The sequence below is a fragment of the Eurosta solidaginis genome, chromosome X (genome assembly GCF_040869045.1).
Source record: "Eurosta solidaginis isolate ZX-2024a chromosome X, ASM4086904v1, whole genome shotgun sequence".
In the NCBI taxonomy this organism is placed as follows: domain Eukaryota; kingdom Metazoa; phylum Arthropoda; class Insecta; order Diptera; family Tephritidae; genus Eurosta; species Eurosta solidaginis.
This window is the reverse complement of record NC_090324.1, coordinates 162,092,434-162,110,054: the sequence shown is the minus strand read 5'-3', so window position 1 is coordinate 162,110,054 and position 17,621 is coordinate 162,092,434. Positions and strand designations below refer to the sequence as shown.

The window sequence follows — 17,621 nt, the reverse complement described above, 5'->3', positions numbered from 1 at the left end:
CTTTTCCGTCGTTCTTACTGGTGGTCCTAAACAGTTCAGCTCCACTGTTATATCATCCCACTTTTTTGTCACCTGAACCTTTGGGCAAGTTCATTTTGCTATATGGGAATTTTTTTCCATAATTGAAACCAGTCTTTCAAGCTGTTGTTTTGTACTCACGACCTTGGACCTATATACAATTAATTCAAATATTTTAAAATTACTACTAGGTAGTAAAAAATTAGAACATAAATACAAAAAACTTACATTTTAAACAATTCTTTTTTTGTTCGATACAGCGTCGACAACAAATTTCTATTCGCTACAAAATTCGGTACACAACGAAAATTTCGACAGAGATGAGGTGTCATAATACCAACTTCTAATTCGATTTTCGATGTTCGATAGCCAACGAAGATCGAAGATCGAAAGATGCTCATAATAGGGGCCTATAATTGGTTTTTTCTGCTCTGCTTTATTAAATGCTTTAGAAGCGAAACAAATTGGTAAATCACTACCTTGTTGTTCTTGACTCAAAATAGCGCCACATCCAGTTGTGGAAGCATCAACTGCAATAATGAATTGTTTAGTAAAATCTGGATATTGAAGTAATTTTGGTGAAAGTAACGCTGCTTTCAAAGATAAAAATGCTCTTTCGCACTCAACATCCCATACAAATTCAACTCTTTTTCTGCTTAATCGGTTCAGAGGCGCTTCCAGAGACGCAAAGTTAGGTACAAACCGTCTGTAATAGTTTGCAAACGCGACAAATCGTCGTACCGCGTCTTTGTCAGTCGGTTTTGTATACTTTTTAATTGCGTTTATTTTAGAGTCGTCTGGCACGGTCAGTGCTGAAAGACGTAATGTCACGAGAGTCAGGATGCAAGGGGATTTGATGAAATCCTGAAAAAAGATCTAATGTGGAAAAATACTTTGCTCTACCGAGATTGTCTAAAATATCGTCAACTCTAGCTAGTGGGAATTTATCAGCAATGAGTTTTTTGTTTACTGCGCGAAAATCAACGCACATACGATAAGCTTTTTGACCATTTGTATCTTTCTTTGGGACTACAATCAAAGGACTATTGTAATTCGAATAACTGGGTTCAATCAAATCATTCTCTAACAATTTACTTACTTGGCGATTTATTTCTTCGCGTTGGGAGTATGGCAATCTATAATTTTTAACATATACCGGATCGTTGTCTGTCAATCTTAGTTTTTGCTCGTAAAAGTTATTTAAAGTCATTTTGTCCGTGTCAAGAGCGAAAATGTCGGCATAATCTATGCATAGGTCAAGTAATTTACTTGGAGCATGTTGAGGTATTTGATTTTTTAAAATCGAAATTAGTTTATTAGTACGTCTGTCCTCTGTTTCTGTCTTGTTAATTGTATAAACATTATAGTTTGAAAGTTTTTCTGTCCGAATACTTTTTCTTTTCACATACTTTATATCATCCGTGGTATTTATAACTTTAATTATTGGGTTACTGGAATTAACAATGCACCTAGCTGTGAAAACACCTTTTTCAATTTCCTGCGAGTCCACGAAAAGTGGCTCGGGTGAATTTCCTAAATCAAAAAGTCTGAATATTTCACATCTAGGAGGAATGATACAACTATCGCTTTCTGTTCCATATAGGATTGGTATCGCGACTTTTTCATTACCTACCCAAAAGGAAATACTATTTCTTTCATAATTAATAATGCATTCGTTAATTTTCAGAAAATCTTTACCCAGTATGCCATCGGATGGAATATTAAAGTCTTCATTTACTACATGTAAAATATGTTTAACAGAAAAGTTAGAAAAATTTAAATTTGCTGTAATTTTACCTAAGGTAGAAACTGAATTTGAAGTGACACTGGTAATGTTAATAATGTCGTTCGTATTTAAGGAAATGTTACTGTCTAGACATGATATTTTTATTAAAGAAATGTCGGCTTGAGTGTCTACTAGGAAAGAACAAAATTTTTGTGACTCGTTTAGTTGTAATTCTATGAAATCAGAGTAATTTAAATTTAAACAATAGATGCCTATTGGTGAGGGAAGTTCGCTTACTGGCTTAGTTCGTCCTCCCTCAGTGTTCGCTCCTGAGGGGCGCTGGCGTTTTAAGCGCGAACGTTTGCGTTTCGACCTCTACCGTTGGCTGATCTCGAATTGTTACCTCTATTGTTACTATTGTTTGAATTAGGATTTGTATTTGAACGCGTATTATTATTGTTATTATTCTGGTATCTATTTCCGTTATAATTCCTATACCTTTGATTATTGTTGCCGTTATAGTTGTTATTGTATGAAAATAAACTATTGTTTTTATAACCAGTATAGCCGCGGTTTGGGTGAAAACCTCGATAACTACCACGTGAATTTCTGAATGTGCTGTTACCACGTGATCGAAAAGCTAGAACCTGACGTTCAGTTACTTTGTTGTTTTGTTCTAAAATTAATTTTGCTACTACGTCTTTCGGATCAGTAAATGCTGTTGAGGCTAAAATGGTTTTTACTAAATTTGATTTTGCATTTAATCGACACACGTTAACAGTTTGTTCGACTGCCATTTCATGAGCTTTCGTCTGAGTGATCCCTTCAATAATAAGAGACCGCTCAAGTGAGTCAGCTAAATCTTCAACTTTTTTGGCAAAATCTGTATAATTGTTTCCGTTAACGTGCAATGCTGCAATTCTCCCTGCTACAACTTTCGAGTTGTCTGGTTTGATCCTATTACGTAGAGCTGTTTTAATATCATTTACTGAATTTACTTGTGTTGGTATTGCTTCACCGGCTTTACCCTCTAATTTTGATTTTAAGAACGCTATAAAAGTATCGGTTAAATCTGCAGTAGCGAATTGTTCCAGTAATGCGATTTTGTCTATAAAAGAATCAAGTGCTAGAGGATCACCACTGTAATTTTCTCTAATAGAATTAGCACATGTGTTAATGAAAATTCTCTTCTCCTCAGGTGTTGCCATGATTTGATCGTTAAGATCTGAAGCTAGATTAGAAGGTGAGGCCACGTTTGTACTATTTGGATCGTTAAGATCTGATTTTAAAGTCAAAGAAGTTGAAGTTAGTTTTGCACTATTTGAATCGTTAAGATTTGAATCTAAATTAGAAGTTGAATTTTTAATGGAAGAATTTTCGAAGCCTGGAAAATCTGTTGACAAAGAAAATCTATTTTCCTGGTTTGTGACTGCTGCTGTCGAGGATGAAGCTAAACTTTCGTAGCTTGAGGCTGAATTATCGGAATCGGATTCTGAGTCTGAATTTTTTTGCACTTGCTTACCACTTCTAAGGTACATATGTAGTTATCAGAATAGCACAAATTGTTCAGTTCAAACTATGAAATTAATGAAGTACTTATTTGAATGACTGAATTTATATTTGAAGTTGATTTGTTTTTGGAAAAAGAGAAAAAAAAATTGTAAAAGTGAACTGATTTACAGGTGAATAGTCGCTAAAGAAGTATTTAACAATTTATTTGAAGAATTAGTTAACTGTAGTAAACTTGTATGAAAAATCTTTAAGGTGTAATTGAATTTAAACTTTGCACAAAAGTATATAGGTATTAATTGGTAACCATCTCAAAATTGTTGTAACTTGTTCAAAAGATCCATTTATATTCAAGTGCTGTAAAAAAAAATTCGTATATTTCCACGGACGCACCGCTTTATGTAAAAAAATCTCACTTGGCTTTTACGGAGCCACCGTTTATATCAAAACAATTTTAGTTGGTTTTTCACGGAACCACTGCATGTATTAAAAAAATTAATTGGTTTTTTTAACAAAGCACCGTATATAAAAAAAATCCAAACTTTACCGATTACACGTAAACTATTATCTAGTTCACCCAGTTTTATATGTTGATATTTTGTTGGAAAATGAACGTATTAAAGATATTCTACCTGGGGTAAGAGAAATTTTAAATGGAAGATTTGCGAAATGTTTTGAAAATTTGAAAGTATGAAAATTTGTAAAATGAGTTGAGAAATTTTTAAAATAGAAATTTGAAAATATGAAAAATTTTAAGAAATTGTAAATTTGTAAAAATTAGTTGAAAAAAAAATTTGAGAAAAATGGTGCAAAAATTTAAATGTAGGTATGCAAATGTTGAAGAAATGGTTAGAAAATTTTAAAATTGTTGAAAACTGAAAAAGTATTAATAGTTAAGTTTAGACGCACGCACTGTTTTAGTAAAAAATCAAAGTGTTTTATATGAACGGACGCATCGTTGTTATCAAAAAATGTATCATAGTTAATGCGGATATTTAATAGAAATTGTAATTTTTCGTATACATATACATATGTAGTAAAACTTGTAGGCAAAATAAATTTTTATTAATATATACATATATTAATACCTATGCATACTTATGTTGCCGCTGGCGTTAAAGCTGTGACTACTGCTGACGGTTTCCGCTGTTGCTGCTGGCTTTCGCTGCCGATGGTGTTTGCTGCTGCTGGGCGTCTCTGCTGAGGGTGTAGGTTGCTGCTGACGTTCGCTGCTGCTGGCGGTGGTACAGTTTGCGGACCCGTTATTTGAGTGGCGTGGTTTTTGGTTTTTTTCTCTATGCCGTTATTTGGGATACACTAGACGAAAAACGTGGTTAACTCCTCCAACTCACCCTTAAAATTGTATGCCCACATCCAAATTTAAATTTAATTTTCGGGCAAGGGTAAATGTGATGGTATATTTGGTTTTAAAAATGTGTGTAGTATTTCGTCACCGCCCCTGTACCACCGTCACGGTCGCCATATCGCACATATATTTGTATATGTTGCCTTTATTTGAGGTAGCCGCACTTATCGCACATATATTCGCATTTTCTGGTTATAAATCTATGTGGCTGCACTCACCGTCTATATAGTCTCCGTTATCAGCAACCCAGAAAGAATGTCCTGGTTGCTTTACCTCCAAAGCCAAAAGTTCGTCGTGGAGGACGCAGCCTCCAAATGGTAGCTATGTGGGTGCCTATGTTGGTGGAATGCCTCGTAGGTCACCTACATCGGTTGGAATTTGCAGTTGTGCTGCTTTACAATAAAAACTCGCGTTTTAACTTTATATTTTAAATATGTATACACTTTATTAAAAACGAAGTACTTCTGCGCGCTAAGTGTGCGAATCAATTTATTAATTCCTTTTTTCTTTCTGCTCGATATTGGCTGCAGCACATCTGTGTTGTCAATCAATAGCGATGCCAGATGCATTTGTATTAAAGCTAAAGGCCCGTTTATAGGTATGGTGAATATCTCCTTACAATATGGATGGGATAAAAATTGACGACCGGACCTTAGACATATCTTTGGACTCACCATTTTTCAAAAGCGAAGAGTATGAAACTTTGAAAAAGACCGTGACAGATAACCAGGACAAACTGCAAGAACTGTGTATATCTAACGGGTACGTGTACAAGCGAACGCAAATTAACATCGCATCGAACATCAGCAGACCTACGCCTGGGAAGAGCTTCGTCAGGGGTTAGTGGAATCCTCTCACGACTCGCCATCGGCAGGACATAGCGGTATGCACAAAACCCTAACTAGGCTCCGCGAAAGATATTATTGGCCCGGCATGGTGACGGACATGCAGAAGTACGTAAAAGAGTGCCAAGTCTGCAAAGGCAACAAAACACAAAATTCATATCATAAGCCTTTAATGGGAAAACAACGCATAACTGAAAGACCCTTTCAAGGTTTATTCATAGACTTTATGGGCCCATACCCACGTATATGTAGCGCAATGTCTATATATTTGTGTGTTTGGATCACTTCTCCAAATTCGTGTTCTTGAAGCCAATGCGTAAAGGTACCGCGGCGGAAGTTGTTAAGTACCTAGAAAACGAAATATACCATATCTTCGGTGTACCAGAGAATGTACACTCCGACAATGGAAGGCAATTCATCTCCAAAGTTTTCAGTTCATTTTTAAAGAAATATGGTACCCATCATGTGAGAACAGCGTTTTACTCACCACAAGCTAACGCTGCTGAAAGAGTGAATCGGTCGGTGCTTCAAATTGTGAGGTCGTATATCGATGGCAACCAGAAGAACTGGGATAAGCACATCAGCGACACAGCGTTCGCACTCAGGAGTGTGAAGCACACTGCGATAGACTGTTCGCCATATTACGCAATCTTCGGTATGCCGATGATACAGCATGCTGCATCACACGAGATATATCGAAGATTTGGCGCCTTAAAGGATATGGACTGTGAGGTAGATGCGATAGGAGACAAAGCCCAGCTTATTAGGGACACAATCTTAAAAGAACTTAAGTTGGCATATGAGCGGAGCAAAAAGGTTTAAAATACACGAAGCAGAGAAGTGATCTTCAAAGTCGGACAATTGGTATACCGCCCCAACTTCAAGCAAAATTCCCAGGTGAAAAACTACAACCCGAAATTAGCCCCAAAACAAGTTAAATTTATTGTATTAAAGGTAATCGGGAACTTTATGTATGAACTTGGGGACATGAGTGGGAAGAAGGCGGGGGTATACCATGCTAAAGATATCTTTGTGGCGTAATATGTGGGCCGTGTGTAGTATTGCACCTGTGAACTCTGTGAATGTCTTTGTATGTCACTTCATTAGTAAAGTTACGTGTATGTATGTTTACGTAGTGACGTAGTTTTTACTAAGGCAAAAGCTTGACCATTGAAAGTACTTGACCACAATTCCGCCCATCTGTGATTTTCTTGACCGTGGTAGCATTCCTTTTGACTTATCCTCTAATATTTTTTTGATTATTATTGCGATTATTTATTTTTTTGCTATTATTTGACTAACTAGTTTACCTTATTATTGACTGTTTTAGGGCTTATTGGGGCAAGTTATGTGATATAGACTTTAGGTTTTAAAATATGTGATATAGACATTAAGTTCCCATAGGTGTGATATAGCCATAGAAGTTTATGTATGTATATACCTATGTTTTGTGTTAGTAATTGCAATCTGCACATGCGTTCAATACCCGGTTACAGGTCGTGGGTCGAAGCCACACGTTGGGCAAATCCAAGACGTCAGGCGGCGTTAGAAATTCTTTTACGCACACGCTCCATGCTGCAGCCAACATCTGCGGATGCGAGCCTGTAACGCCAGCCTGGCCCTATTTGTTCTGAATCCGGTCCCTTGTATCATTACCTGTGTGTGTGTGTGGGCAAGTACGTTTGTGAATACAATGTTGCATGTGTTTAAGCGACTTAAACTATGAACATTTTTCGTTCGTTTGTTTCAGTAGCCATTGAGTGTGCTTGTGATTCTCAACTGGTTAGTGAAATATTCTAAAGACATAGTTTGAGTTTTTTAATTAAAATCGAGGTTCTTCGGATGGTGTGCTAATACATCAGAGCCCAGTGCTCGCCTCCATATCACACTTTGAAAGGGTTCTTCAAATAGAAGATGAGGTGGCTCATTAGAGCGAAACCTCAGAGTGCCCAACGCTCGCGCCAAATTAATTAAATAGAGGTTTTTCTTGTAGAAAATGGGGTGCCAATACCTCAGAGCCGTCCCGTGCTCGCCTCCATATCACATTTTAAAGGGTTCTTCAAATAGAGGATGAGGTGGCTCAGTAGAGCGAAGCCTCAGAGCCCCCAGTGCTCGCCCCCAAATTAAATAAATAAAAGGTGTACTGATGCTATGCATCCTCCCATGACTTAAACACACCAATAACACTAAAACTACCCAACTTAATAAACTGAATCCCTTAAAATAAACACAAATAAATAAATAAAGGTGTACTGATGCTATGCATCCTCCCATGACTTAAATACACCAATAACACTAAAACTACCCAACTCAATAAATGGAATACATTAAATCAAAAACCCCATAAACTCAATACAGTCCATTAATAATAATAATTTATAAATTAAAAAAAAAAGGAATGCTTGGTGGGAGTTGAACCCGCAACCCCGGGCGTTTGGTCGGGTACGTCAGCCACTGTGCCACGACTCATACGCTTAAAAGCACATAAAATTACTCATTTATAACTCTTATTAAACTGCTCGCCCTCAATTGCCCAAAGCTTAGACAGCATGTTTGAAATGCAATAGTAGTCTAAACTGCACTAACTATGCGGGACTATAACGCAGTTCACTATGCGTATGTGTGAGTATTGGTTGGTAAGCAAAAGTAGGAGAAATTCAGCGATTAGATACAATAAGATACATATACACATTAAACTAGTCAGTTAGGCCAAAAACAGGAACCGTAGGATATAAAAGGGTCATAACGGCGTTAAACTCCGCATTATGTGGCGGTTTTTTGCAAAGCGCGATCGGCAGCCAACAAAATTGGCATTAGAAAAAAAAATAGAATAAAAAAGTGAAGTGTGTTCAAGTATATTTCCAAGCGAAAGTATAAAGTCGCGAGTGGGTGTAATAGTATAGTGAGTGCTAAAATTGACAAACATTCCTGAAAACTTTGGTTGGACGAAGTAGGTGCGGGCAAACCTAGAACCAGATGCAGGAGCGAAACCACTGGTTCGATTAAGTAAGGACACCTAAAGGTAAGTCGTGAAAGTACTTTAAGAAAACGCTTAACATTGCTGAAAGCGTTTTGGTCGGCTGTGTGCTGCCCATTTCAACGACGGCGGAAAGAAATAGATGATTCACTTTCACTACCACTTTCACAAAGGAAATTTAGAAAAGAAAATAAAAATTGCTTTCGTTGAGAGTCAGGTGAAGGTGATATGAAAAAAAATATATATAATTTTTTTTTCTTTTTGCTTCGGGAAATCGGCTGCCACTTAGCACTGACGATTCTTAGTTGAAGACAGCCTACTAACTTTAGTTTCCTCCACCACAGGCTACCAACAGTAAAGCAAATCGCCACAAAGAACCCTGATTTTCGTGCATAACAAGCACATATGCATACACACAATCACACACGCATACCCCCAATCACACACGCACACTAATATTTTATATGCCCGCAATCACCCGCCAACATCAACAGCAAGAAAAGTATCTGCGAGAACTCCAGCGGCCACCTAACAATACCCCATAGAAAACCAGAGAGCGTGAGAGCCGTGGAACCAGGAGACGAAGGGCGAGTGCGCCCGCTCCATGCGGAGAGAATACCAACGAGAAGGCACCAGCGCAATAGATTTTTGATTTGCTTTGTTTTTAAGGTTCTTGTAAATGTATGCTCTCAAGTTTGTAGGACACGTAACTAGTTAGGTATGCTTTGCTTTGTTTCTTGTTTCCTTTGCATTTCATTTCATTATCATTGGGCCAGCACGACATCCTAGACAAAATTTTTGTATTATTGAAAACAAGGAAACTTCAAGAAGAAAATTTATTTCGTGGTGATCAAAATTCGAAATTAAAGGATTTTGCATGGATATTTCGAAGTTTGATTTTGTTTGAGCAAATTTCTATGTGAGAAAGAAAAAAAAGGAAAGGGCTCAAACTCGAGAACGAAATTCTTCTTGATGTAGTATTGTATGTCAAGTTTAATAAATAACGACCAAGGTAGCGAAACGCAAAGGAAAACAAAAAGAAAGAAAAAAATAGAAATATAGCTATTCCGGCCTAGGTAACACTATTTATCCATTATCAGAATAGCCCCAGGATTAGTTTCAGACAAAAAAAAACTCACATTCGGGTTCAGGTTTTTATTTCAATTCACAGTCATTTACACGTAACTCACGAATGTTATTCCTTTTTTTTGTTTCTTTTTTTTCACATTGCTTCCTACCGTTTCCCGATCGCTTCCGAAACTATCTAATTTGCTGATGTGCTTTAATGTTATTTTATTTTGATCCCGCTAGTCGCTATTATTTATTCAAAATTTTATCGTTGAACGCAGCAAATCTCACAAGTGTGTTTAATGTTTTTTTTTAATTTTGATTTGCGCACATGGGTGAGTTGCTCAATTTAACGCAATAAATAAGTAACTAACGCATGGTTGACCCGCTCGCTGCTCCAAAACACGAGCGAGTGACCAAGCACTAGAAAAAGAAAATCTAAGAGACCACTGAGCATCCATCTACAAACATATGTATGTATGTAATCACGTATGTTTATCTCTCCCACTCTTTAGCAGAATCCGCGCTCTGGTACCATAACGCTGGAAAACTGAGGTGAGTGATATCATATATACATATACACATATATATTCCAATTATTTACTATGAAGTTTTGCTTCTTTTATATCATATGTATGTGCCCATATTTATGTGGACATAAATAGGTACATGGATAACGTATAAGCAAATACAAACCCCAAATCTATCTTTTGTTTTAAATTCTGTCTTGGCCGGGCCACAGCTCAGGGATGGTTCCGGTCAAGATATAGTGCCGAAAAGAAGAAAAGTTTGGTATAAGAATTTTAATTTAAATATAGTATTTTTATTTGAAATAAAGATTGTGCACAAAAATTAGTTATATATATCTTTTTAGGTTACCTTTTTGTTGAAGCTTGAAATTGCGGCAGGGTACGTCCTTTGTACTTGGTGTGTGAAAACAAGTGAAGTAAAAAATTTATAACAGGTCAATACCTCTTGCATGTCAAACGTTTTATTTATTCCAGCGATATTCATTTGTATGGATAACATAAACAGTTTGACCAGCACTGTTAACCAATATAAGAAAATATGCGAGGGCGACCTTTTATATTTGGAGTTTGGGCTGTTGGCCTAAACATGCCGGCCCCCTTGCAATACGCAAGATCTATTTGGACATATTCCGCCGCTGGTTCGCAGAATTTGTTTAAATTAAGCTTAAAACTATTTTCATGTCAGGTTCCGTTTGAATTACCTAAAGCCGAAAATTGGAGAAAAATAAGTAATAGATGTACATGGTTCAATCTCAGTGGCACATTTATTTTTATTTCATGTATGTATGTATAAAAAATGTCATTGCTTATGTATATGCATAAGCAGTATTTAAAATAAATTTTTTTTGTAAAAAAAATATGTTGTATAAGAAAGGTATTTACAATTCATCAAGGCACTCGTTGGATGGAGGTGGAATGCAGGTAATTACACTCTCCTTGTGGCACGACTATGATGCGCTTGCTGCTTGCGTCGATTCTTCTTGCCTTTTCCATTGTAGCTATTTTTGGGCGGTTGGAAAGTTAGTATTTCCAATCCGCTTGCGATCACCTCATGTCGAAGTAGAGGACGAAAACGGCGCAGTTGAAAAGTTTTCATTTCCAATCCGCTCGTAGAAGGTGGGTGGAATGCAGATGTTTCCCCTCCACCTGACGCCTCCGGACGGAAAGCAGACGTTTCCGCTGCAGAGAACTATGCTTCGACCTCCGATGCGTTAATAGAGAGGGTGTCTCTTTTTTTTTAAAAAACTATGTTGTATAAGAAAGGTATTTAGAATTCATCAAGCCACTCGTTGGATGGAGGTGGAATGCAGGTGATTCCACTCTCCTTGCGGCGCGACTATGATGCGCTTGCTGCTTTCGTCGATTCTTCTTACCTTTTCCATTGTAGCTATTTTTGGGCGGTGGGAAAGTTTGCATTTCCAATCCGCTTGCGATCATCTCATGTCGAAGTAGAGGATGAAAACGGCGCAGTTGGAAAGTTTTCATTTCCAATCCGCTCGTAGAAGGTGGGTGGAATGCAGATGATTCCACTCCACCTGAGGCCTCCGGACGGAAAACAGACGGTTCCGCTGCAGAGGATTCTGCTTCGACCTCCGATGCGATAATGGAGAGGGTTCGCTTTCCTCATCGGTGGTTCTGGTTTTATCGACGTAGCGAGCGTATTTCGGTTGGCGAGCAATTCTGGTAAGGTAAATGTAGATTTCACCTTATAAGTTGTTGTTGGTGGAAGCAGGGTACAGTATGCGATATATAAATACGCGATGGATGTATTGTAATGTAGTATAACTGATATTCATTGGTTTTGCAAATGCTACCCTCGGACCCCCAAGACAGAAACAACGCCAAACCATGCATGTTGTGTATCGATTGTATGCGATATATTGCATGTTTCACTAACTTCCGTAAGTAATTAATGAAAAACGAAAAGAAAGAAACGTGTCCGCGAGTGATTTTTTGTTTTGTGATTGCAATTTTTAATTAGTGCGTGTGCGAGCGAGTGACGAAAATCGCGGGCATTTAACGTTTCCGTTGATATTTTGTTAGTAGTGAAGTGTTTTAGTGCAAAAATAAAATATGCATATATTGCAAATAAAAAAAGAGAGGAAAGTGATAATGAAGACCTATGAAAGGTCCCACAAAAAATCCTCCACCAAAGCAGAGTAACTAATATAGTGAAAAGTGTGTAATTGTGTTTTGTTGTTGCTACCATTCGCAATAAATCATGCGATCGTAGGTGTTACAACATAGTAGGGTGTGTATGGATTTTTTTATTGTGGAAAAAAAATTTTTTAAGTGTTTTTTTTGTTGCTTTTTCTTCGAAAGCAAAAACTTAATTGCAATATTTTGCATTAGGGTGAACCAAGCAATCAAAAATTTCTCCTGTTTTTTTTTTTTTTTGTTAGAAAGTTTTTGGTTCTTTGTTTTTGTTTAGTATTTAAACTTTTTACTTCGAAAAGTCACAAGTAATTGTGCTATGTGCCGTGCATTATATTAGGGTGTTCTTAATTTCTCCTCAATTTTTTCTTTGTTAGAAAACTTTTGTTCTTTACTTGTTTTATTTTTGTTTTTATTTATTTTGATAAAAACGGGTGTATGCAATGGAATTGGCAGCGATTTTGTTTAATTTAAGTAACGCTGTCTTTGCCATTGCACTATCCTTTTTTTCGTTTCTTCCTAACAAAAATAAAAAATTATGTTTATGTGAGCACCCTTATATATAATGCATTAGGCAAAAAGAACAAAGGAAATATTTATTTGAGGAAAATTTTGAGATTGAATGTGTGGTTTGCGATACCACGAACTTTTTTATTGCTAAAGCAGACCCGAAAAATTCTCCCTTTTCGATTCCATGCAGTCCGATGCACACAGTCATCATGTACATGTCCGTGCACATGTTTTCGGTGGCGACTAACCCAGTGATAACCTCACTTGGTAGTGAGTGTGTAAAAACGCATTAAAAAAATAATTTAACATTTAATAATAAAATGTGTTCATCATTTGTAGCAAAATATTGTTGCTTTTGTAATGAAAATGACACCATGTACATATGTAACATTAGGCTGGATAAAAAAAAAAAGAAATTTTTGTTTCCACTATGAGTTTGTGGAAGTTGCTTCGTCTTGATTAGGAGAAGTTTCTAGTGTTGTGTGGAGGTTTTGTAACTCCAATTGTAGCGTTACTGCTGAAGATTAGGGTCTGTCGTGTTTTCGGTTTCCGCGGTATATGGTGGTAGTAATATTAGTTTGACAAGTGGTCTTGTTACTTGCCCCTTACAGTCCTTATATCCACAACGCGAACCCGGTTATCTGAACCACGGTGTAACTTAATCACACACCCCAATCTCCATTCGTTGGGAGGAAGATTGTCTTCCCGTAGAACTACCATATCTCCGACTTGGATATTTTTTTTAGGGTGCTTCCATTTTATCCGTTTCTGTAGTTCCGAAAATATTCTGATTTCCATCTTCTGCAGAAGTTTTGATGCAAGGCCTTGAGTTTCTGCCAGCGATTGACTATTGAGGCAGTATTTTCATCAGCGCTGATTTTCGCTGGTGCCAATAGATGTCCTCCAATCAGCAAATGTCTTGGTGTTAGAAGCTCAAGGTTCGATGGTTCATTTGAAGCGGGGCTAAGAGGGCGAGAATTGAGACACGACTCAATTCTACATAACAATGTGTCAAATTCCTCAAAAGTGAATTTGTTGTTTAAGGCCACTTTTTTGAAGTGGTTTTTAAAGCTTTTCACTCCCGCTTACCATAGTCCCCCCATGTGTGGAGCTCCTGCTGGTATGAAATGCCAACTTAATGCCTGATGGAAATATTTTGACAGGGTTTGATTTCTTGCAACGGCAAGAAATTCTTTAAATTCCGCTTTTAATGCGCGTGATGCGTCGACAAAGTTTGTTCCATTGTCCGAATAAATGTTTCTTGGACATCCTCGTCTAGCTACGAATCTTGAAAGCGCGGCTAGAAATGAGGAAGAGCTCAAATCACTAGTGGCTTCTAAATGTATGGCGAATACAACGAATAGACAAACGTAACCCTTTGAGGTACGACACCCGCGCCCACTGTAACTCTTAATGTCGAAAGACCCTGCGAAATCTACCCCTGTATTGGTAAATGCACGCGAAAATGTGGTGCGTTCTTGAGGTAGAATTCTCATGAGCTGACTTTGAGATCGTTTCTTGAAGATCGTGCAGATCTTACAATTATGAATTACGGATCGTATCATGGTTTAAACTTTTCGTATCCAGTGTTGCGTTCTAATTATGCGCAGCATTAATTGGTTTTCACCATGGAGAGACATTTCATGGACAAACTGAATATACAGACGTGTAAACCTACAATTGTACGGAAGTATTATGGGATGGCGTTCAGATTCGATAGTATCTTTAGATGCACCAAGTCGTCCACCCGTTTTCACTACTTTGTCTTCATCAAGATATGGAGTGAGCGAAATTATTTCGCTTTAAGATCCAATTGGTGTTTTGGATTGCAAGCTTGAAATTTCTGATCCGTAATATTGCTTCTGAGCAAGTTTTATTAAACGGGTGGTTGTAGCTTTAATTTCATCTGAGGAAATTAAATAAGATTCAGGTTGACCACAATCATTAGTTTTAGAATTCGTTCTATGAAAAAACCTGAACATGTATGATATGACTCTTAAAGCCCTAGGAAGATTTGAAAATCTATCGAGAATATCATTAATACTGCTTAAAATTGCGGTTGCATGTACTTGCACGCGTTTTTCTTCAATATTCGTGTTAAAATCCAAATATTGTGTTGGCCACTTTTCCTTCTCTTCTTGGAGCCAAGAAATCCTCGGCTAGTATTCCTCTACTGGCTAAATCTGCTGAGTTTGTACCTGAGTCCACGTGGTACCATGATGAACTTCCAACTTTGTCGATGATTTTTGTAATTCGATACGCAACGAAAGTTGACCATGAGCACGGAGGTTTTCGTATCTAAGCCAGAACCATTGTCGAATCTGTCCACAGGTTAATGCTTTGTTGACCTAAATCAAGGTTAGCGCAGATAGATTCGGTTATTTCCGCTAATAATACAGCTCTGAGAATTTCCAGTAGAGGAAATGAGATGGTTTAGACTGGAGCTACTCTTGGTTTTGCCAAAAGGAGATTCACAAGTATGCCGTCGTTGGTTTCCACTCTCAAATACTCGGCTGCACCATACGCTTTCTCGGAGGCTTCGCAGAATCCGTGGATTTCGATCTTTTCTGTTGGAGAAAAGGCTACCCATAGCGGTATTCGTATTTTGTCGATCTCCTTGTACGTATTGGTAAAATTTTTCCACCTGTTTAATGTTGAAGACGAAACGGTTTCATCCCAGCCAGTACCCTCTAACCAGATATTTTGCATAATCATTTTTGCCACGATAATTTTTGGAGCTAGCCACCCTAATGGATCAAAGAGTTTTGCGATAGTAGATAGTATCGCTCTTTTTGTGGGCTCGGTGTTTTCTTCTATAGGTTTTGCTATGAAGTAAAACTGACCGGAATGAGAATTTCACCTAATACCGAGCGCCTTTACACTACTTGAATCTTCAAATTCTAAGAAATCTTCGCTCAGTAGATAAGCTTTGGGAATACCCTGTAATATTTCACTGGAATTTGAAGTCCATTTTCGTAATGGAAAACCAGCTGAACTTAAAACCTCTGAAATTTCATCTCTTGCTCTGATCGTAGATGCAATAGTATGCCCTCCCGAAAGAACGTCGTCGACATACATATTTTTCCGTAGAATATTTGAGCCGATTGGATGAGATTTTTCGGAATCATCAGCCAGTTTAAGTAAAGTCCTTATCGCTAGATAAGGAGCACAATTGATAGGCTAACTGAAAAACAAAATAAAAGCTTTGCTTAACCGTGCATCTAGAAACAATTTTCGTTAAAAAAATATAGAGTATGTTTAGGGGGACTGGTAATACAAATTTACCTTCCTTTCTCTGTATGTGCTGGCTGCTGTGGATACGGCGATAGCTGGACACGGCGATGTCAATCATGTGGTTGTGGTGGTATGGTTGAGTACGAAAGCGGTGGTGACTGGATGGCAATATATCCCTGCTGCTAACGCCGGGAATGTGAGTTTCACTCTGGTTTGTTGGAGGTTTTCTTTCTGTACTGAAACTATGTTAGAAGGTTAGCTGGTAACCGAATGCGTATCAACTTTGTGCGAAACTATGCTTTCGACGTGAATAAAAGGGCGATTTGAAAATATTAAAATTGTTTCTGTTTAATATTAAAGGGTTTGTACCATTTTCGTGTCATTCCGGGATGATTATAGAAAACGAATAATAATAATAAAAGTCAAAACAACAAGAGAATATATGTATATATATATATATATATATATGTACATATGTCACCTATCAACTCTTCAGTCGGGGTTGCCAGAGAGGCGAAATAGAAACTGGTATAATATTTGCCCCAACTGATGAGTATGTTTCGTGACTACTAACTCTTATGTGGCTATACATATTTGTGTATACATTTTCCAATATACATATTTACAGGTATGTATCTTAGTTCATGTAGTTATAAATTAAACATATGGACATATAAATTCAATCAAAAATTCAGTATAAAATTCAGTTCTTTTAAATTGGTTATAAAAATACGATGTTGATGGAGTTGGCTGTTGATGACTGCAATAGCCGATCAACCATCGTCCCCGCCCTATGCGCGTTCAGCGGCTAGACCCTCCTGGAGTTCTTTAAGGGTCCGCAACGCATCTCGCGCGGGGATTTCAGTCACCTTTCCTCGAGCGTTGGCAGTCTGCAGCCCTTTCGCGGTGTATCGAATGGTGCGCCGGGCGATGCTAGGCTCTGCTGAGGGAATGTTGTTGCCCAGGCGAGAACGGGGTCGTCCGGTGGGGGCAGAGGGTGCCGATACGGCTGATTGACCAGGCCGTAGTGCCTTGGCGGCGCGTTGGGGTGCCGGAATTGGTCCGGCGGGTCTTCCAGGACGGGGTTCCGGAGGCAAGGCCGCCATGATTTATTTATTTATTTATTTAAGCTAATTAAAAAAGAATCTTATAGGCTAATTATAAAAGTGTAAAGCAGTTAACAATGTATAATAATATAAATTACCTTACTTATAAAAAGTATTTAAAATACTCAGAAAGCCATCTTTCGAACAAGAAAAATCTATCTCACAAAATTTAGAAATTCTATTGAACTCAATTAAGGCTCTAGTAATTGGAGCATTCCGCGCATAAAGAGCCCTGACAACACCAATATGAAAAAACTCAGAAGCACGAAGAGCTCTAGCCGGTATATTAATGAAAATCCTCTCCAAGAGCACAGGGCAATCAACAACCCCACGTAACAAATCGATCTCATTTGCTGCTTGTGGAGGGTACAAGTTTTGCACTGATGTATGCCTCTCTTTATGAGGGGTTTGAGTCGTGGAATAAAGAGGTCCTGTCTGAGGCATTGCTGCATGCGACATATTTCGGCGTGAAGAAGAAGTTCATGGGGGTACTGTATATAGAGGACAGCGAATCTAGATTTTTCGGGGATGATAACGGGATGTTTTTCGTTGTACGTCAACGTCGAATGAGCTAATCT

At 37.9% G+C, this 17,621-nt stretch overlaps 1 protein-coding gene across 10 annotated transcripts in view; it reads right to left on the bottom strand.

Moving 5' to 3' along the window:
• The window catches only part of LOC137235424 (uncharacterized), a 993,733-nt gene that overhangs the window by 576,261 nt on the left and 399,851 nt on the right, over positions 1 to 17,621 (bottom strand). Inside the window, exon 1 of one of the 10 annotated variants that reach the window (XM_067758404.1) lies at positions 498 to 519. The exons of the other annotated variants lie outside the window; for them this stretch is intronic. The gene's annotated coding sequence lies outside the window, so the exon portion shown is untranslated. Of the gene's footprint in view, positions 1 to 497; positions 520 to 17,621 lie in introns of those variants that run through there. 10 annotated transcript variants of the gene reach the window in all.